The 21,221-nt window shown below is 45.1% G+C and overlaps 1 long non-coding RNA gene across 1 annotated transcript in view; it reads right to left on the bottom strand.

Moving 5' to 3' along the window:
- LOC134736873 (uncharacterized) overlaps nucleotides 1-18,165 on the bottom strand; it is a 54,843-nt gene extending 36,678 nt beyond the window's left edge. Inside the window, exons 1-2 of the long non-coding RNA XR_010121288.1 lie at nucleotides 17,710-18,165; nucleotides 3,814-3,919 (exon numbers count right to left, since the gene is read on the bottom strand). This is a non-coding gene — a long non-coding RNA (uncharacterized lncRNA). The remainder of the gene's footprint in view (nucleotides 1-3,813; nucleotides 3,920-17,709) is intronic.
- Between the last annotated feature and the right edge of the window lie 3,056 nt (nucleotides 18,166-21,221).

Here is a 21,221-nt window from a genome sequence, read left to right as displayed (position 1 = left end):
GCTGGAACCCGGGAGGTGGAGGTTGCAGTGAGCTGAGATTGCCCCACTGCACTCCAGGCTAGGCAACAGAGCCAGACTCCATCTCAAAAAATAAAAATAAAATAAAATTTAAAAATAATAATTAGGCCAGTCGTGGTGACTCATGCCTGTAATCCTAGCACTTTGGGAGGCCGAGGCAGGTGGATCACCTGAGGACAAGAGTTCAAGACCAGCCTGGCCAACATGGTGAAACCCCGTCTTTAATAAAAATACAAAAATTTGCTGGGTATGGTAGCGCCTGCCCGTAATCCCAGCTACTCAGGAAGCTGAGACAGGAGAATCCCTTGAACCCAGGAGGCGGAGGTTGCAGTGAGCCAAGATCGCGTCACTGCACTCCAGCCTGGGTGACAGAGCGAGACTCCATCTCAAAAATAATAATAATCAGGCCGGGCGCGGTGGCTCACGCCTGTAATTCCAGCACTTTGGGAGGCCGAGGCAGGCGGATCACGAGGTCAGGAGATCGAGACCATCCTGGCTAACACGGTGAAACCCCGTCTCTACTAAAAATACAAAAAATTAGCCGGGCGAGGTGGCGGGCACCTGTAGTCCCAGCTACTCGGGAGGCTGAGGCAGGAGAATGGCGTGAACCCCAGGAGGCGGAGCCTGCAGTGAGCCGAAGTCGCGCCACTGCACTCCAGCCTGGGTGACAGCGAGACTGCGTCTCAAAAAAAAAAAAAAAAAGAAAAAAAAGATAATAATAATAATTAAAAACTAATAAACACATAGAAACCAAAACAAATGTAACACTCTCAAACTCATTCCTAAAAAGGGGCACTGGAGAAATGTCATTAAGAATCTTATCTTACACCAAATGGTACACAAGCAACCCATGCTAGGTCCAAATGACACAAAAGCTCAAATAGCATAGACAGAGGATTCCCCATGTGTGCCCTGGTTTGACTTACCCAGTCTTGGGGCCCATCAACTCCCTTGGATACCACTTCTTACACCACCAAAGTGTTACAGGCTGCTGATTCCATGAAGGGGACAGAAGAGAGGGTCCCCAAGACAAAAGATTTCTCAGTTGCTGCTAGGACACTGCTGGAATCCCAGCCACAGGGGCGGCCACTAGCACTCATAAGCGGTTGCTGCTCTGCCTGATAACATGAACAGGTAAGCCCTGGTGCACTGCTGCAGCCAATTGCTCCGTCCATGGAAACCAGGCAGGCTAGACCACCAGAGGGCACACAGCCCCACGTTAGGGGCCAAATTTCGTAACTGAGCCTATGTTTGGCTGCTTGCTGCTCAAAAACCGGACACGAGAAATGAGGGTTGGTGGGAGGAAAAGCCAGATTTATTTGGAAAGCCAGCAAAACCAAGAAGATGGTGAATTCATGTTTAAGAAATCATTGTCTACTCAAGGTTGTGAAGATTTTTTTTTTTTTTTGGAGACAGTCTCGCTCTGTCACCCAGGCTGGAGTGCCGTGGCGTGATCTCGGCTCACTGCAACCTCCGCCTACTGGGTTCAAGCAATTCTCCTGCCTTAGCCTCCCGAGTAGCTGCGACTACAGGCACACGCTGCCACCCCTGGCTAATTTTTTTGTGTGTGTTTTAGTAGAGATGGGGTTTCACTGTGTTGCCCAGGCTGGTCACGAACTCCTGGGCCCAGGCAATCTGCCCATTTCAGCCTCCCAAAGTGCTGGGATTACAGGCATTGAGACACCACACCCAGCCAGAAGATTTTTTTTTAATGTTTTCTTCTAGTCACTTTATGAATTCAGCTTTTACATGTAAGTCTAATTTTTATGTTTATCAGGTAAGAGCTGAAGTTCATTTTCTTCCATGCAACTATGCAGTTGTTTTAGCAACACATCTTTAAAAGGCTGTCCTTTCTCCACTGAATTATCTTGGTACCTTTGCTGAAAATCAATTGATCACATATATGGGGTTCTGTTTTACTGATCATTGTTTATCCTTATATCAATATCATATTATCTTGATGATTGTAGCCTTGTCGTAAGTCTTCAAAAGAAGTAGTCTAAGTTCTCAAACTTTGTTCTTTCCCAAAAAATTTTTGGCTATTTAATACATTTAACATTTGCATACATTTTGGAATTAGCTAGTCAATTTCTAAATCAAAAGACTGCTGAAAATTTGACTAGAATTGCATTTAATTTATAGAAAAACTTACATGTATTGAACAATCCATAGTATTTTTTTTTTTTTTTAGACAAAGTCTTGCTCTGTCGCCCAGGCTGGAGTGCAGTGGCGTGATCTCAGCACACTACAACATCTGCCTTCCAGGTTCAAGTGATTCTCCTGCCTCAGCCTCCTGAGCAACTGGAATTACAAGTGCATGCCACCATGCCCAGATAATTTTTGTACTTTTTGTAGAGACAGGGTTTGACCATGTTGGCCAGGCTGGTCTCGAACTCCTGACCTCAAATGATCTGTCTGCCTCAGCCTCCCAAAATCCTGGGATTACAGGTGTGATCCACTATGCCCAGTCCATAGTATGTTTTCTCATGTATTAAGATCTTTTAAATTTATCTCAGCAATGTTTACAGGTTTCGGTATATAGGTGTTATGTCTATTTTCTTAAATTCATCCTTAAGTACTTAATGTCTTTTTATACTGTTCTAGATGACATCTTTAAAATTTAATTTTCCAATTTTCTTTCCAACAGAATTCCAATTATGTTTTCAAGAGAATTGAAAGCATATGTTCACATAAAAAAACTGTTTATAGCAGTATTATGCATAATAACCAAAAAGTGGACACACCCAAATGTTCATCAACCTATGAGTGAATAAACAAAACGTAGTATATACATACAAGGGGATATTATTCAGTTATAAAAAGGAATGAAGTACTGACACATGCTATAACATTGGTGAACCTTGAAAGATTTCAGTAAGTGAAAGAAGCCAGACACAAAAGCCCACATATATTGGGTGATTCCATTTACATGAAATGTCAGAATAAGCAAATCCATAAAAATGGAAAGTAGATTAGTCATTGACAGGAACTGTGGGGAGTGGGAAATGATGAGCAAGTGCCAATAGATAAGAGGTTTCTTTTCAGGGTGATGTAAATGCTCTAGAATTAGATACTGGTGATGGTTACACAATTTTATGTACATATTAAAAACCACTGGACGGGCGCAATGGTTCATGCCTGTAATCCCAGCACTTTGGGAGGCCAAGATGGGTGGATCACGAGGTCAGGAGTTCGAGACCAGCCTGGCCAATGTGGTGAAACCCCGTTTCTACTAAAAGTAAAAAAAAAACTAGCCCGGCATGATGGGGCGTTCCTGTAGTCCCAGCTACTAGGGAGGCTGAGGCAGGAGAATCGCTTGAACCCAGGAGGCAGAGGTTGCAGTGAGCCGAGATGGTGCCACTGCACTCCATCCTGGGCAATAGAGGGAGACCCCATCTCAAAAACAAAAAACAAACAAAAAACAAAAAACACTGTATTGTATACTTTTAAGTGGTGAGTTTTATGGTACACAAATTATACCTCGATTTAAAAAAAATTATTTTCCAATTGCTTATTGTTAGTATATAAAAATATAATTAATATTTGGTTATTGACCTTGTATCCTATGATCTTGCTAAATTCAACTTTTAGTGCTATGGTTTGCATGTGTTCCCCCAAAAGCATGTATTGAAAACTTAATCCCCAATGCAGGAGTGTTGGCAGGTAAGGCCTAATGACAGGCAATTAGGCCTTGAGGGCTCCACCCTCATGAATAGATTAGTGATGTAATTGTGGAAGTGAGTTCATTATTGTAGAAGTGGGTTCATTATAAAATTCTCTTTCTTGCCCTCTTACCTTCTGCCATGAGATCACACAGCAAGAAGTCCCTTGCCAGCCTCTCAGTCTTGGACTTCCCAGCCACCAGAACCATGAGCCAAATAAATCTCTGTTCTTGGGCATCCTGTTACAGTAGCACAAAAAAGCAAAAATAGAAAATTGGTACTGGAGAAGTGGGGTATTGTTATAACAAATACCCGAAAATGTGGAAGTGACTTTGGAAGTGGGTAATGGGTAGAGGCTGAAGAATTTGGAGGAGAAGCCTAGAAAAAAAAAACCTGTACAGCGCATTAAGGCTCAGAAGGAGAGATAGCTGTTAGGAAAGTCTGAAATTTCTTAGAGACTACGTAAATGGTCGTGACCAGAATGTTGGTGGAAATGTGGACAGTGAAGACTATTCTGATGAATCTCAGATGAAAATGAGGAGCGAGGTATTGGAAACTGGAAAATGGGTCATCCTTGTTATAAAGTGGCACAGAAGTTAGCTGAATTGTGTCCATGCCCAAGGGCTTTATGGAAGACAGAACTTAAGAACCATGAACTAGGACATCTGGCTGAAGTAAAATCTAAGAAGCAAAGCATTATGAAGCTGCGTGGCTTCTCTTAACTATATGTGATAAATTTAGAGCAGACACACATGATTTAAAGATGGCATTTATCATTTAAAAGGAAAGCAGAATAAAAGACTTGGGAAATGTCCAGCCTGGCCATGTAAAGAGTGAAAAGGCAGGTTTAGGAGAGCAAACCAAGGGTGTGGCAAAGCAACTGTTTACTAAAGGGATTAGTAGGGATGGAGGGGAGTCAGGTGCTATTCATCAAGACAATGGGAGAATGAGGCTGCCCCTCCCATCACAGGCGAGAGCAGGGTATTGAGGGTGAGCTTTCCAGAGAAGCACCAGCAGATAATCAGCATTTACTACCTGCATTCCCTCAAGTCTCTGCTCCCTGCATTCCAGCACAGCACTCCTTGGCCACCCCAGCCCTGGCTCAAGTGTAGCCAGGTGCAGCATGTGCTGCTGCTCCAGAGGGCACAAGCTCTAAATCTTGGCAGTGTTCACATGTGTGCCAACTCTGCAGATGCCAAGAGGGTGCAAGCTATGGGCCATGGCAGCCCTCACCTAGATTTCAAGGAATATCTCGGACAACCTGGGGGCCCAGGCAGAAATGTGGTGCAGGGTCAGAACCACAGCAGAGAGTATCCTGGAGGCATCACAGAGTCCCCATTAGGACAATGCATAGTGGAACATGTTTGATTTCACAGGCTCAAGGCTGGAAGAAGTATGCCTCAGAATGAATTGTGCCATAAGTCTCTCCCATATCTAATATAGATGAGAATCTGGACTTTTGAACTGGTGCAGGAATGAGCTAAGACTTGGTGTTGGCCGGGCGCAGTGGCTCACGCCTGTAATCCCAGCACTTTGGGAGGCTGAGGTGGGTGGATCACAAGGTCAGGAGATCGAGACCATCCTGGCTAACATGGTGAAACCCCGTCTCTACTAAAAAATACAAAAAATTAGCCGGGCGTGGTGGCGGGCGCCTGTAGTCCCAGCTACTTGGGAGGCTGAGGCAGGAGAATGGCGTGAACCCGGGAGGTGAAGCTTGCAGTGAGCCGAGATCACGCCACTGTACTCTAGCCTGGGCGACAGAGCGAGACTCCGTCTTAAAAAAAAAAAAAAAAAAAGAGTTAGTGTTATTAGGATAAGATGAATATATTTTACATGTGAGAAGGATGTGAATTTGGGGGGCCAAGGATAGAATACTACGTTTTTAATGTATTCTCCAAAAAGCATATGTTGAAAACTTAATCCTCAATGTAACGTTATTGAGAAGTGGAGCCTAAAGAGAGGTGATTAAGCCATGAGGCTCTAACCCTATGAATGGATTAAGGCCATCATCGCTGGAGCAAGTTCAAGTTCATTATTTCAGGAATGGGTTTGTTATAAAATGGCAGGTTCAAGTTTGAACTCTTTCTCTCTCCTTTCTCTCTCTCTCTCTCGTCTTTTTGCCTTCTGCCCTGAGATGATGCAGCAAGAAGGCCTTCACAAGATGCCAGCCCCTCAGTCTTGGACTTCCCAGTCTCCAGAATCATGACTCAAATAAATTTCTGTTTATTTTAAATTACTCAGCCTTAGATATTTTGTTATAGCAGCACAAAATGAACTAAGACAATCAGTTATACTTTTCAAATTTAGATTCCTTCAGATTTTTATGACATTCACAAATAAAAAGTGTTTTACTTTTTAATTTTTGTCCTATATGTACTTTATTTATTTTTCTCACCTTATTGCTCTGGCTAGATCTCCAGTACCATGTTGAATAGAATGGTAAGACAGAGAGTGATTGACAGCTAATATAAATATTGATATTTAGGGAATGTTAATAACGGATATAAGGGAGTTCTTTGTACTATTCTTTAACCTTCTTTATGTCAAAATAAATAGTTAAAAAGAAAAAAACGATAAGAAACTATGTGCCACACACTGTTCTAAGCATATTTTAAGTTATTTAATTCTTTCAACATCCCTCTGAGGCAGATATTTTTACCCACTTTTACAAAGGACGAAACTGAGGCACAGGAAGGTTAAGTAGCTTTACCAGGATCACACAAATTGTAGTTAGCAGAAGCAATATTTGAATCAAGGCAGCCTGGCTCCTGAGTCTTTGCCCTTATCCACTATGCTATTCTGTCTATCCAAAGAGTATATCTTTAGTTTTTATTTAGTTTATGAGGACATTCACGGGAACTTTCATAATCTCAGCCCCTCTAACTTAATTTTTCCCATTAGGTTAAGTTCAACTAGAATTTCTCTTGGCCTCAGGTTTTGTTTGTTTGTTTATTCATGTGTCCAGGAACTTAAATGTGATAGCTGGAGAAGAACCACAGAACTTTAGTGACTTTGATAGATAAGTGTCTGAAAACGTAGCAGAGTGTTGTCACTCTAAATAAGATGGCATAGAAGGTGAAGATGCTTGGGTCAAGAGGATGCCTGGTACAGGGCTTGAGGCAAAGGGACTTTGTGTAACAATAGCACTGTCTAGCACTAACTGTAAAGAAAAAAGGGACCAATTATGGTTTGTTTGTTTTGTTTGTTTGTTTGTTTTTTGAGACAGCGTCTTACTTTGTTGCCCAGACTGGAACGCAGTGGTGTGATCTCGGCTCACTGCAACCTCTGCCTCCTGGGCTCATGTGATCCTCCCGCCTCAGCCTCCCAAGTAGCTGGGCTACAGGCAAATGCCACCATGTCTGGCTAACTTTTATACTTATTTGGGGTATTTTTTGTAGAGATGGGGTTTCGCCATGTCACTCACGCTGTTCTCAAACTCCTGGACTCGAGCGATCTGCCGCCCTCAGCCTCCCAAAGTGCTGGGATTACAGGTGTGAGCCATTATGCCTGGTCCCCAGTTATGATTCTAAGCTTATCAAAACCATAATAAATGACACAAATATGGCTGTTGCAACCTTCTTGTCTTTTTTTTTTTCTTGAGACGGAGTCTCACTCTGTTGCCCAGGCTGGAGTGCAGTGGCACAATCTCGGCTCACTGCAACCTCTGCCTCCCGGGTTCAAGCAATTCTCTGCCTCAGCCTCCCGAGTAGCTGGAACTACAGGCACGTGCCACCATGCCCAGCTAATTTTTGTATTTTTACTAGAGACGGGGTTTCACCATGTTGGCCAGGCTGGTCTTGAACTCCCGACGTCGTGATCCACCTGCCTTGGCCTCCCAAAGTGCTGGGATTACACCATGCCCAGCTGCAACCTTATTTTCAATAATATAATTTCAGAGGTATTCATGCACTTGGTGCTGGCACATACGCATTCAAAATAGTACTTTCATATACTGTGGATGGTAGGGAAACTGATAACAATCTTTCTGGAGAATAATTTGACAATGGGCATCAAAGACATCAAGGAGCATTGAGGATCTGGGCTTGGTGGCTCACACCTAGAATTCCCCCACTTTTGGAGGCCGAGGCAGGAGGATGGTGTGACCCCAGGTGTTCAAGACCAGCCTGGGTGACAGAGCAAGATCCTGACTTTTAAGAGAGGGGAGCATTCATGTTCCATGACAAAGAAAGTCTCCTTCTAGGACTATACCCTAAAGAAATCAAATGACTTAGATGTATGCAGAAAGTTGCTCATTGCAGTATTGTTCATAAAGCAAAAAACTGGAAACAACTTAAATACTCAACAACAGCTGAAGGATTAAATTATGGCATGTAAATATAATAGATTGAAATGTAGTTATCAGAATTTTATTGAAATGAGAAACCTTACAGATAAAAATGGTAGCACCAAGAATCACCCTCCTATTTCCTGCATATCAGCAACTCTCATTTCTTTTCTTTTCTTTTTTTTTTTTGAGATGGAGTTTTGCTCTTGTTGCCCAGGCTGGAGTGCAATGGCGCAATCTCAGCTCACCGCAACCGCCGCCTCCCAGGTTCAAGCGATTCTCTTGCCTCAGCCTCCTGAGTAGCTGAAACTACAGGCATGCGCCACCACGCCCGGCTAATTTTTTTTTTTTTTTTTTTGAGATGGAGTCTCGCTCTGTCGCCTAGGCTGGAGTGCAATGGCGCGATCTCGGCTCACTGCAGCCTCCGCCTCAGCCTCCCGAGTAGCTGGGACTACAGGCATGCGCCACCACCACGCCCGGCTAAGTTTTTGTATTTTTAGTAGAGTTGTGGTTTCTCCATGTTGGTCAGGCTGGTCTTGAACTCCCGACCTCAGGTGATCCGCCTGCCTCAGCCTCCCAAAGTGCTGGGATTACAGGCGTGAGCCACCATGCCTGGCCTAGCAACTCTCATTTCTGTGTCTTCCTTTGCTCTCCCGCTGGGCTGTAGCTGCTTGTCTAGCACAATAGTTTTCAAACTGTTTGCCTAGGGGCTTCAGAGTTCTATCAGGTGCCTTGGGAGCTGTTGGTGAGGAGCAAGAGAGAGGACCCACACACCTCGGGATTCCACTTGTATCACTTTTGTATACTGAAGTAGCATGTAAGCTTTTGTTTAGAAGGATTGCAATGTTTAAAAAAAAAAAAAAAAAGATGGTCCTGGTGCAGTGACTCACCCCTGTAATCCTAGCACTTTGGGAGGCCAAGTTAGGAGGATCACTTGAGCCTGGGAGTTTGAGACCAACCTGGGTAACACAGGGAGGCTCTGTCTCTACAAAAATAAAAAAAATTAGCTGGGCGTGGTGGCACGTGCTTGTGGTCCAAGCTACTTGGGAGGCTGAGGTGGGAAGATTGCTTGGGCCCAGGAGGTTGAGGCAGTAGTGAAGTGTGAGGGCGCCATTGCACTTCAGACTGGGCGACAGAGCGAGACCCTGTCTCATAAAAGGAAAGAACAAAAAAGACCAAGTTCACTTATTTCACCCTCTATATTGATAACTTCTTTAATATTGTTCTAGTTCTGACCTCTTGAATATTCTTTTAGAAAGTAGCTTTTAGCACTTTCAGCAACATTACTTTACCTTGTCCCTTTATTCAACCCACAGCTGACAGAAGACCCAGTAAGTAATTAGACTTGAGGGCAAGCCCCTTACGAAAGGACATCCCTAAAAAGTTAAAATACAAAAACTAAAATTATATATCAAACAGTAATGCAAGCAATGTTTCCCCAAAAGCAGAACCTAAGACAAGGATTTAGGTGCAGGTAGCTTATTTGGAAGGAAGCAAGGATGACAGAACAGGGAGAGAGACAGCGAAAATGGACAAGCCAGGGGTATATTATTAAAGTTGCTGCTGTAGGCAACAAGCGCTCACTTCTATGAGCCTCCTAGAGGTGTAGGTTGCCTCCTAGAGAAGGGTGCAGAATGCCTCCTAGAACAGCCCACCTGGAAGCTGGGAGACTGCAGCAGTTACCCATTGACTTCCATTCTCTATTAATTGAGGATTTCTTTTGCTTTGTGGGGTGTGTTGGGAAGGAGATGCACTCCAGAGAGCTCAGTGGTGTTTAAAAAAAAAAAAAAAAAAAGCAGCAGGCTGGGTGCCCTGGCTCATACCTGTGATCCCAGCATATTAGAGGCTCTCTTGAGGCCAGAAGTTTGAGACCAGCCTGGGCAACAAAATAGGAGCCATCTTTACCAAATAATTAATTAAGCTGGTGCGGGGTGGCATGCACCTATAGTCCCACTTACTCTGGAAATTGAGGTGGGAGGACTGAGGTTGCAGTGAGCTGTGATTGTGCCACTGCACCCCAGCCTGGTGACAAAGCAAGACACTGTTTCTTTTCTTTCCTTCCTTCCTTCTTTCTTTGTTTTCTTTTCTTTTCTTTTTTTTTTTTTTTTTAATGAAGTCTCACTCCCTCGCCCAGGCTGGAGTGCTATGGCACAGACTTGGCTCACTGCAACCTCCACCTCCTGGGTTCAAGCGATTCTCCTACCTCCGCCTCACAAGTAGCTGGGACTTACAGGCATGCGCCACCATGCCCGGCTAATTTTTGTGGTTTTAGTAGAGATGGGGTTTCACCATGTTGGCCAGGCTGGTCTTGAACTCCCAACCTCAGGTGATCCACCCACCTCAGCCTCCTAAAGTGCTGGGATTACAGGCGTGAGCCACTGCACCCGGCCAACACCCTCCCTCCCTCTTTCTTTCTTTTTTTTTTTGAGACGGAATCTTGCTCTGTTGCTCAGGCTGGAGTGCAGTGGTGTGCAGTCTCTGCTCACTGCAACCTCTGCCTCCTGGGTTCAAGTGATTCTCCTACCTCAGCCTCCCAAGTAGCTGGGATTATAGGCATGTGCCATGACACCTGGCTAATTTTTGTATTGTTAGTAGACATAAGGTTTCACCATGTTGGCCAGGCTTGTCTCAAACTCCTGACCTCAGGTGATCCACTCGCCTTGGCCTCCCAAAATGCTGGGATTACAGGAGTGAGTCACTGCGCCCGGACCATTGTTTCTTAACAAGATAAAAAAAATAGGCCAGGTGTGGTGGTTCATGCCTGTAATCCCAGCACTTTGGGAGGCTGAGGCGGGCAGATCACGAGGTCAGGAGATTGAGACCATCCTGGCCAACATGGTGAAACCCCATCTCTACTAAAATACAAAAAATTTAACCGGGCGTGGTGGCATGCACCTGTAGTCCCAGCTACTCGGGAGGCTGAGGCAGAGGAATTGCTTGAATCCAGGAGGCGGAGGTTGCAGTGAGCTGAGATCGCGCCACTGCACTCCAGCCTGGCGACAGAGTGAGACTCCATCTCAAAAAAAAAAGATGATCAAATAAAATAAATAAATAAATAAATGAATAAATAAAGGCCAGGTACACTGGCTCAGGCCTTTGGGAGGCTAAGGATGGCAAACTGCTTAAAGCCAGGAGTTCCAGACCAGCCTGGGCAACTAAACAAGACCCTGTCTCTACCAAAAATAATAATATTAAAATAAATTAGCCAAGTGTGGTGATGCACACCTGTAGTCCCATCTACTCCAGATGCTGAGACAGGAGGATCACTTGATCCCAGGAGTTCAAGGCTGCAGTGAGCTATGATCACTGCACTCCAGCCTGGACAGCAGAGTGTGACCTTGTCTCTTAAAAGAAAAAAAAAAAAAAAAAGGCTGGACACCATGGCTCATGCTTGTAATCCCAGAACTTTAGGAAGCAAAGGCAGGAGGATCACTTGAGCCCAGGAGTTGGAAAGCAGCCTGGGCAAGACAGGGAGATCCCTGTTTCTACAGAAAAAAAAAAAAAATTAGCCAGGCACGGCGGCGTGTGCCTATAGTCACAGCTACTCAGGAGTCTGAGGCAGGAGGATCTCTCAAGCCCAGGAGCGTAAGGCTGCAGTGAGCTTTGATTGAGCTGCTGCACTCCAGCCTGGGCATCAGGTGATACACTGTCTCAAAAAAAAAAAAAAAAGAAAAAAAGGAAAAATGAAAAAAGAAAAAGAAAAGAAAAAGCAGAACGTAGAAAGACACATGGCAGCATCTTGAGGAAAGATGCTGTGAGTGTGAAGTAGGTTTAGAACTGTCTCAGAATTGAGTCAGGGGATGTGATGCGGGCATTCGAGGGGTCTGTTACAACATGCCATGAGCAATGTTCCTCTGAGTTTTTAAAGTTGTGAGCAAGCAACCACATTCCATGAGCAGGAGCAAAATGAGTATATATAAACAGACTGATGGTGCAATAAAATTAGACAGGTGTAATGAATAGTCCAGTGTTCACTTTGTTACTTTCATAAATGTTCTATGTGAGTGTATTTTGGTGGAGGGGGGACTCTATGAAGAGGCTGAATTTCAATGTTTCCACTGAACAAAGAAAGCGCTCATGGAAGCAGAAAGCTGAAGACATATTGGACAAGAGACTGTAAGCCTCTCAAGAATTTGTAGATACTTGGGAGAGGGTTTTGGATTTCCACAAGAGCTTGAGTCTACCTTTTTGGATCTTAAGAAACAGAAAAATCCCTGCGACAAAATTTAACCTGATATTAAGCAATGACATGTTTAGCTAGTGTATTAGTCTGTTTTCACAATGCTATAAAGAACTATTTGAGACTGAGTAATTTATAAAGAAAAGAGGTGGCTGGGTGCAGTGGCTCATGCATGTAATCCCAGCACTTTGGGAGGCCAAGGCAGGCAGATCACGAGGTCAGGAGTTTGAGACCAGCCTGACCAACATGGTGAAACCCTGTCTCTAATAAAAATACAAAAAATTAGCCAGTTGTGGTGGCACGCACCTGTAATCCCAGCTACTCAGGAGGCTGAGGCAGAATTGCTTGAACCCAGGAGGCAGAGGTTGCAGTGAGCTGAGATCGCGCCACTGCACTCCAGCCTGGGTGACACAGCAAGACTCCATCTTAAAAAAAAAAAAAAAAGAGTTGACACACAGTTATGCTGGCTGGGAGGCCTCAGGAAAGTTACAATCATGGCAGAAGGGGAATGGGAAGCAAGGCACATCTCACATGGCAGCAGGAGAGACAGAGAGAGCAAGTGGGGAAATGCCACACTTTTAAACCACTGGATCTCATGAGAACTCACTCACTATCAAGAGAACAGCATGGGGGAAATCCACCCCCATGATCCAATCACCTCCCACCAGGTCCCTCCCCTGACACATGGTGAATAAAATTCCACATGAGATTTGGGTGGGGACATATAGCCAAACTATATCAGTTAGTATACATATACTAAAATTAACATGCAGCCTGGCCAACATGGTGAAACCTCGTCTCTACTAAAAATACAAAAATTAGCCAGGTGTGGTAGTGCACACCTGTAATCCCAGCTACTCGGGAGGCTGAGGCATGAGAATTGCTTGAACCTGGGAGGTGGAGGTTGCAGTGAGCCGAGATCACACCACTGCACCAGCCTGGGCAACAGAGCAAGACCCTGTCTCAAAAAAAAAAAAAAAAAATTAACATGCATGATAATTAAGTGAAGTCTAGACCTCTCCCAACAAGCTTCCTTTATCACCACCATATCTGGGACTTTGCGATAAAGGGAACAGAGAAGTACCTAAGGAAAGGGGGAGGATATAAACCAGCTGTGCAGAGAGCAGAGTGTGCTTTGGTATCTTAGGCCAGGCTGTAGCAAAGAGAAGCTGAGGCCTGAGAATACATGCTCTACCACCCTTAGTTTGGGGCTCAGTCCTCTGGAGGCAAACCCTCTGAAAAATATTTGCCTCAAGCTGTGTTTTCAAACAACTGGGACAACAGGTGTACAATGAGACTGTCCTAGGTAATGAAATGGGTTTTTTTTCTTTTCTTAGTGTGTGTGTGTGTGTGTGTGTATAATATGTGTGTATAAATCTATGAAGGGTCTTTTGGCATACCAGTTCCAACCAGGCTGAAGATGTAGACTAGAGTGGGACATTAGGAAGGGCAAGAGAATGTTTTCCATAGCTTTGATCAATTCATCCTCCTGCTTAAAATGTTCTCATGGCTCCCTATTGTGAGAAAGTACACTCCCTATTGTGAGAAAGTATACTAAAGTACTTATATGTTTGGATGATGGTCCAAATCTGGGACTATTTGAACATTAAAATAAACAAATGTGGTAATGGATTATAATACTATGGTTGGGGACCCCTAAGACCACCCTCAATTTCAATGATTTCCTACAAGAACTCAAAGAACTCAGACACATTGTTATACTCGTGGTTATGATTCATTACGGTAAAAGGATGCAAATTAAAATCAACAATATGAAAACGCACATAGTGCAGAGTCCAAGAGAGACCAGATGCAGGCTTCCAGTGTCCTCTTTCAGTGGAGCTGTGCAGACATTAATACTATGTGACAACACACGTGAAGTATTGTCAATCAGAAGCCCACCTAAGCCTTGGTGTCCAGGGTTTTTATTGGGGGTCATTTGCATAGTCATAGTAATTGCTCCTATGGCTGACCTGAATTCTCCAGTCCCTCTAGAGGTCAAGCTGATATTATGTGGCCTAAAGTGCCCACTATAAATCGCATTGTTAGCATGAATGATCTGGTGTGGCCCAAGGCCTTAACTAAACAAAAATACTCTTTATTAAGAGCCTTGAAACTAGGCAAGGGCCAAACTTTTCTTTGCAATGTACAGGGTTTGAACAACCCACACCTGCTGAGTTAATCCTTTACAAATCTGCTGAATAAAATAAAAATCCATGAGTACATATTGATATAAATAAACAAGGAATGTTAAATTAAGTTTAGCCTAAAGCTGCCGCCTTACATATTTTAAGGTCAGCCTAAAAGTTTCTCCGTACATGGTGAACTATAACCTAACTGGATGTGTAAACAGACTGTACCTATTCTTGTGCCAATCACTGAGTTTTAGCCAACCAAGGGTGGCCAACTGTTCAAACCATGTTCAAATAAGGCAAACACTGAGCCGTAACCAATCAGCTGTTTGTATACTTGAATTAGTCTGTTCTCATGCTGCTATAAAGAACTACCTGAGACTGGGTAATTTATCAAGAAAAGAGGTTTAATTGACTCACAGTTCTGCAGGCTGTAAAGGAGGCAAAGCTGGAGAGGCCTTAGGAAACTTACAATTGTGGGAGAAGGCAAAGGGGAAACAAGCAATTCTTCACATGGCAGCATAAGAGAGAGGTGAAGTACTACACACCTTTAAACAACCAGATCTCGTGAAAACTCACTATCACAAGAATAACAAGGCGGAAACCTGCCCCCATGATCCAATCACCTACCACTAGGTCCCTCCCCCAACACTCGGAATTACAATGCAACATGAGATTTGTGTGGGGACACAGAGCCAAATGATATCAATACTCACTTCCATTTTCTGTATATCACCTTCCTTTTCCTGTCTGTAAATCTTCTTCCACCACACAGCTGTGCTGGAGCCTCTGAACCTATTCTGATCCAGGGGCTGCCCAATCCAAGTCATTTTTTGCTCAGTTAAACTCTATTAAATTTAATTTGTCTGAGGCTTTTCTTTTTAACAGGGATAAGGAACAATCCTTCTTGAAGAATGATAACTAATGATGTAGAAGAAATGATGACGTTAGAAAGATCACTACAGTTGGTCCTCTGCATGTGTGTAGCAGAGCCTCTAGAGGGAGCATGACCCGCCAACTCCTTGATTTCGGACTTCTAGGCTTCAGAACTGTGAGATAATGAATTTCTGTTGTCACCTAGTTTGGGGTCATTTGTTGCAGCAGCCATAGGAAACTAATGACATGAACAGAAGACAGCGAGATCAGGAAATTCTGGGTAGAAGAGGGTGGTTCCCTGGCAAAGGCCCCACCTTCAAGCCTGGAGACCATGGCCCTAAATGGAGACAGGCATTCCCGTTTTCATGCCCAAAACATTGCCTTTTGGCCCACCATGCCCCCTATCTCTTACCCATATAAACCTGGAACCCCAGGCTCCAGAAGCAGATGATCAGACAAGCAGATGAGGAGACAAGGAGACAAGCGGATGAGCGGTGGCACAGCACAGCAGGGAAAGAGAGAAGAGGAGGAACATCTGAACGCCAAGAGGAGTTCAGCTGAGGGCAGTCAGAGAGGAGTTTGGCTGCTGGATGGCCAAACTTTAGGGGATCATCTTCCCACTCCATCCTCCCTTCCAGCTTCCCATCCATCCCACTGACTGCCACCTCTGCCACTCAGTAAAACCCCACATTCATCCTTCAAGCCTGTGTGTGACCTGATTCTTCTGGGACGCTGGACAAGAGCTCAGGATACAGAAAGCTGTCACACTGGCCCTCTGCTCTTGCAGAAAGGCAGAGGGTCCATTGAGCTGGCTAACACTCAAGCTGTCTGCAGACGGCAAGGCTAAAAGGGCACACGGTAACACACACCCACTTGCGCTCCTGCACCTGCCTGTGTGCTCCCCCTCCCGTTAGGGGTTTGAGCAGTGGTGGCAACCAAATAGGCAAGCCACACCCCTGTTGCACGTCCTTCGAGGGGGATTACGGAACATGCTTGTTTCACTAATACATATGCTAAAAGCAGAGGTGAAAGAATGATGCCTTGGGAATTTTTTTTTTTTTTTAGACGGAGTCTCGCTCTTACTGCCCAGGCTGGAGTGCAATGGCGTGATCTTAGCTCACTGCAACCTCCGCCTCCCGGGTTCAAGCAATTCTCCTGCTTCAGCCTCCTGAGTAGCTGGGATTACAGGTGCCCGCCACCATGCCCGGCTAATTTTCGTATTTTTAGTAGACATGGGGTTTCACTATGTTGGCCAGGGTGGTCTTGAACTCCTGACCTCAGGTGGTCCGCCCGCCTCGGCCTCCCAAAGTGCTGGGGTTACAGGCATGAGCCACTGCACTGGCCTCAGGAATTTACACAATATTCAAGTATCCACAAAATACTTATTGATTACAAAGTAAAATGTAGTAACTCTTTATAGGAGAAATCTGGCATAACTCCTTTAACCAAGCCTATTTGGTTTGGAGTCAAACAGCTGATTTGAAGCTGCACTTGCATCATTGTGTTTTTTTGTTTGTTTGTTTGTTTTTTGAGACAGTCTCACTCTTGCCCAGGCTGGAATGCAATGGCAACATCACAGTTTACTGTAACCTCTGCCTCCCAGGCTCAGGTAATCCTTCTGCTACAGTCTCCCAAGTAGCTGGTATACAGGCACGCGCCACCACACCCAGCTACTTTTTGTATTTTTTGTAGAGACAGGTTTTGCCATGTTGCCTTGGCTGGTCTCCAACTCATGGGGTCAATCAATCCGCCCACCTGGGCCTTCCCAAGTCCTGGGACTACACGCCTGAGCCACGAGGCCCTGCCTGCATCACTGTCTTATATTAGCTTGTACAATGTTAGGAAAGTTACTTAATTTCACTAAGGTTCAATTTCCTGTAAAACGGATTAATAATAATAAATATCCACATCTTAAGGATCTTATGAGGATTGTGACAATTCCACATAAAGCCCTTAGCACAGGACCTAAGATATACATTGTCAATATGTATCAGTTATTCTTATGAGAATCACTCTCATCTACAGAATAGGTTTAAATCTCCTGTAATTTAGTGAGATAAAATATCCTCTCAGTGAAAGACTTCACGATAAGGCCACAGCCTTGTCTTTCCAGTTCATACTTACATTGTACTCCTTTCTCAGACCTCCTGGTTTCTAATCATTCAACCTTGCTTATTGCAGGCCCTTGATCAACGAAACCATTCGTCAGTGCCCCAAAGTCCCTCCATATCCATAGCTCAGAAAACTACCTCGCCACACAAAATTGATGATCAAGTATGTTTCTTGAAGCTCTTTCAGGGACACCCCCTAGTGAGGCTGCAGCTTCCAGAGAAGCAGGGTTAAACAGCAGCTTTCCTGATTCCATTGCTGTCTCCCTGGAGGGGTATGGCAGACCACAAAGAGTAGAGTCAAAGATGATTGATAGGGTCAAGCCTCAGAGACAGAGAAAATTATAGTGGGACTTAGTTTCTTTTAAAATTTTTTAAATTTTTCTTTAGAGACAAGAGTCTTGCTCTGTTGCCCAGGCTGGAGCATAGCAGCATGATCATTCCTTACTGTAACCTCGAAATTCTGGGTTCAAGGGATCTTCCCGCCTCAGCCTTTGGAGTAGCTAGAACTGTGTCCGGAATTGGTGGGGTCTTGGTCTCACTGACTTCAAGAACGAAGCTGCGGACCCTCGCAGTGAGTGTTACAGTTCTTAAAAGTGGCGTGTCTGGAGTTTGTTCCTTCTGATGCTCCGATGTGTTCGGAGTTTCTTCCTTCTGGTGGGTTCGTGGTCTGGATGGCTTCAGGAGTAAAGCTGCAGACCTTCGCGGTGAATGTTACAGCTCTTAAGGCGGGGCGTCTGGAGTTGTTCTTTTCTCCCGGTGGGTTCGTGGCCTCGCTGGCTTCAGGAGTGAAGCTACAGACCTTCTCAGTGAGTATTACAGCTCATAAAGGCAGTGTGGACCCAAAAAGTGATCAGCAGCAAGCTCTATTGCAAAGAATGAAAGAACAAAGCCTCCACACCACAGTAAGGGACCCAAGGGAGTTGCCACTACCTGCTCGGACAGCCTGCTTTTATTCTCTTATCTGGCCCCACCCACATCCTGCTGATTGGTCCATTTTACAGAGAGTCGATTGGTCCATTTTACAGAGAGCTGATTGATCCGTTTTGACAGGGTGTTGATTGGTGTGTTTACAATCCCTGAGCTAGACACAAAAGTTCTCCACGTGGCCACTAGATGAGCTAGATACAGAGTGCCGATTGGTGTGTTTACAATCCCTGAGCTAGACATAAAGGTTCTCCAAGTCCCCACCAGACTCAGGAGCCCAGGTGGCTTCACCCAGTGGATCCCACACTGGGCCGCAGGTGGAGCTGGCTGCCACTCCCTCGCCCTGCGCTCCCACTCCTCAGCCCTTGGGCAGTCGATGGGACTGGGCGCCGTGGAGCAGCGGGGTGGCACTCATCAGGGAGGCTTGGGCCCCCGCAGGAGCCCATGGTGGCAGGGTGGGTTGGGGGGGGCTCAGGCATGGCGGGCTGCAGGTCCCAAGCCCTGCCCCATGGGGAGGCAGCTAAGGCCCAGCAAGAAATTGAGCACAGCAGCTGCTGGCCCAGGTGCTAAGCCCCTCACTGCCCGGGGCTGGAGGGGCTGGCCAGCCACTCCAAGTGCGGGGCCCACCGAGCCCATGCCTATCTGGAACAGGCGCTGGCCCAAGCGCCGCTGGCAGCCCCGGTTCCTGCCCCCGCCTCTCCCTCCACACCTCCCCGCAAGCTGAGGGAGCCAGCTCCAGCCTTGGCCAGCCCAGAAAGGGGCTCCCACAGTGCAGCGGTGGGCTGAAGGGTTCCTCAAGTGTGGCCAGAGTGGGTGCCAAGGCCGAGGAGGCCCCGAGAGTGAGCAGGGACTGCCAGCGCGCTGTCATCTCTCAGGACTACAAGTACACCACTATGCCTGGCTAATTTTTATTTCATTTCTGATGTTTTAATTTAATTTATGATGTTGACCTAAGAGATGGAAATCAGGGCTGCTCTGGCAAAGATAGGACTTATAGTTTCCCTCAATGCCAGAAAAGAAAGGAAAAATTTAAAACCATATCTTTTTTCCCTGTTCAAATCATTTCTCACACATATTCCTTGTATTCTCAGTGAAACCGCAAACTTGACCTTCTTGGATCTTTCATCTTGATGGTTGGTCTATTTGTAACATAGGAATGTGTGTACTGACTGACTACATTTCTAGTTAGGCAACCCCAAATTCTGCTTTCCCCAACAAGCTAATGAACAAGGCCACCTCAGTGAAGACGGGGTTTCCTGGGTCTCACCCCAACTGATTCCCTCCATCATCTTAAAGCAAGTCACTCAATACCAGGCCTCAGTTTCCTCAACTACAAAAGGAAGGCAATGAACTATGTACTCAACAGAACTCCAATCTTTCTGCCAGTTGAAATACTTATTGATTTTTTTCTTTTCTTTTCTTTTCTTTTTTTTTTTTGAGACAGAGTTTTGCTCTTGTCGCCCAGGCTGGAGTGCAATGGCACGATATCGGCTCCCTGTAACCTCCACCTCCTGGGTTCAAGCGATTCTCCTGCCTCAGCCTCCAGAGTAGCTGGGAATACAGGTGCATGCTGCCACGCCCAGCTAATTTTTTTTGTATTTTTAGTAGAGATGGGGTTTCACCATTTTGGGCAGGCTAGTCTCGAACTCTTGACCTCAGATGATCCGCCTGCCTCAGCCTCCCAAAGTGCTGTGATTACAGGCGTGAGCCACTGTGCCCTGCGAAATATGTATTGATTTTCTAATGGGATGGGAGTTAGGGTGGAAAATGTGGGGAGATTGTTCATGGGCATATTCTAAGGCATGACTAACTCTAGACAATAAACTCAGAAGGAAGTGGGAGATGGAGGTGAGGAAGAAGGAAAGAGTTTTGCTTTTTGTTTTTTTTTTGAGAGGGTCTTGCTATGGTGTCCAAGGCTGGTCTTGAGCTCCTGGCCTCAAGTAATCCTCCCACCTCAGCCTTCCAAAGTGCTGGAAGATTCCTTCTTAAGTGTAGGATTTACTCCAATTCATCTTACAACCAAACTGCCTTTGATTTAATCAATTTTCAAATCTTGCCCCGATTTTAGAATTGAGATAGAGTGTTTTGGTTTTTCTTTTTTGTGGGGGGTGGGGGGAAGGAAAGGAATATGTAAATGACTAATTGGAACTTCTGAATGGGCAATTTTTTTTTTTTCCTGAGATAGTGTCTCGCTCTGTCACTCAGGCTGGAGTGCATTGGCACAATTTCAGCTCACTGCAAGCTCCGCCTCCCAGGTTTTACGCCATTCTCCTGCCTCAGCCTCCTGAGTAGCTGAGACTACAGGCACCCGCCACCACGCCTGGCTAATTTTTTGCATTTTTAGTACAGACGAGATTTCGCCGTGTTAGCCAGGATGGTCTCGATTTCCTGACCTCGTGATCCGCCCGCCTCAGCCTCCCGAAGTGCTGGGATTACAGGCGTGAGCCACCACATCTGGCCTGAATGGGCACTTTTTAAGTAGCTTACATATTTATTCATTCAATAAATATGTATTTAGAGCCTAATACAGTGCCATGCATAATACTAAATGCTGCGAATACGAGGGTAAATTTAATACAACCCCTGTCTTTATGGAACCTGTAATTTATGAGGAAAAGAGGCAGACACACAACTAACTGTAATGCAATAGGATAGTGTTAAATATAACAGAAATTGGAATAAAGCACCAGAGGACAATTGAAAAGGAAGTAATTGATTTTGCCTAAGGCAGTTTGGATAATGTCATGATAGATGTAATATTTTATTTGGATCTTGAAGGATGAGCAGGATCCGGGCAAAGAATAAAATGAACATTTTTATTTAAAACGAGACCAAGGCCGGGCACGGTGGCTCACACCTGTGATCCCAGCTACTCGGGAGGCTGAGGCAGGAGAATCGCTTGAATCTGGGAGGCGGAGGTTGCAGTGAGACGAGATCACGCCACTGCACTCAAGCCTGGGCGACAGAGCGAGACTGTCTCAAAAAACAAACAAACAAAAAACACGAGACCAACAATGCTCATTCTAGAGTTTG

The sequence above is a fragment of the Symphalangus syndactylus genome, chromosome 6 (genome assembly GCF_028878055.3).
Source record: "Symphalangus syndactylus isolate Jambi chromosome 6, NHGRI_mSymSyn1-v2.1_pri, whole genome shotgun sequence".
NCBI classification, from domain to species: domain Eukaryota; kingdom Metazoa; phylum Chordata; class Mammalia; order Primates; family Hylobatidae; genus Symphalangus; species Symphalangus syndactylus.
This window is presented reverse-complemented; position numbering and strand designations above follow the sequence as displayed.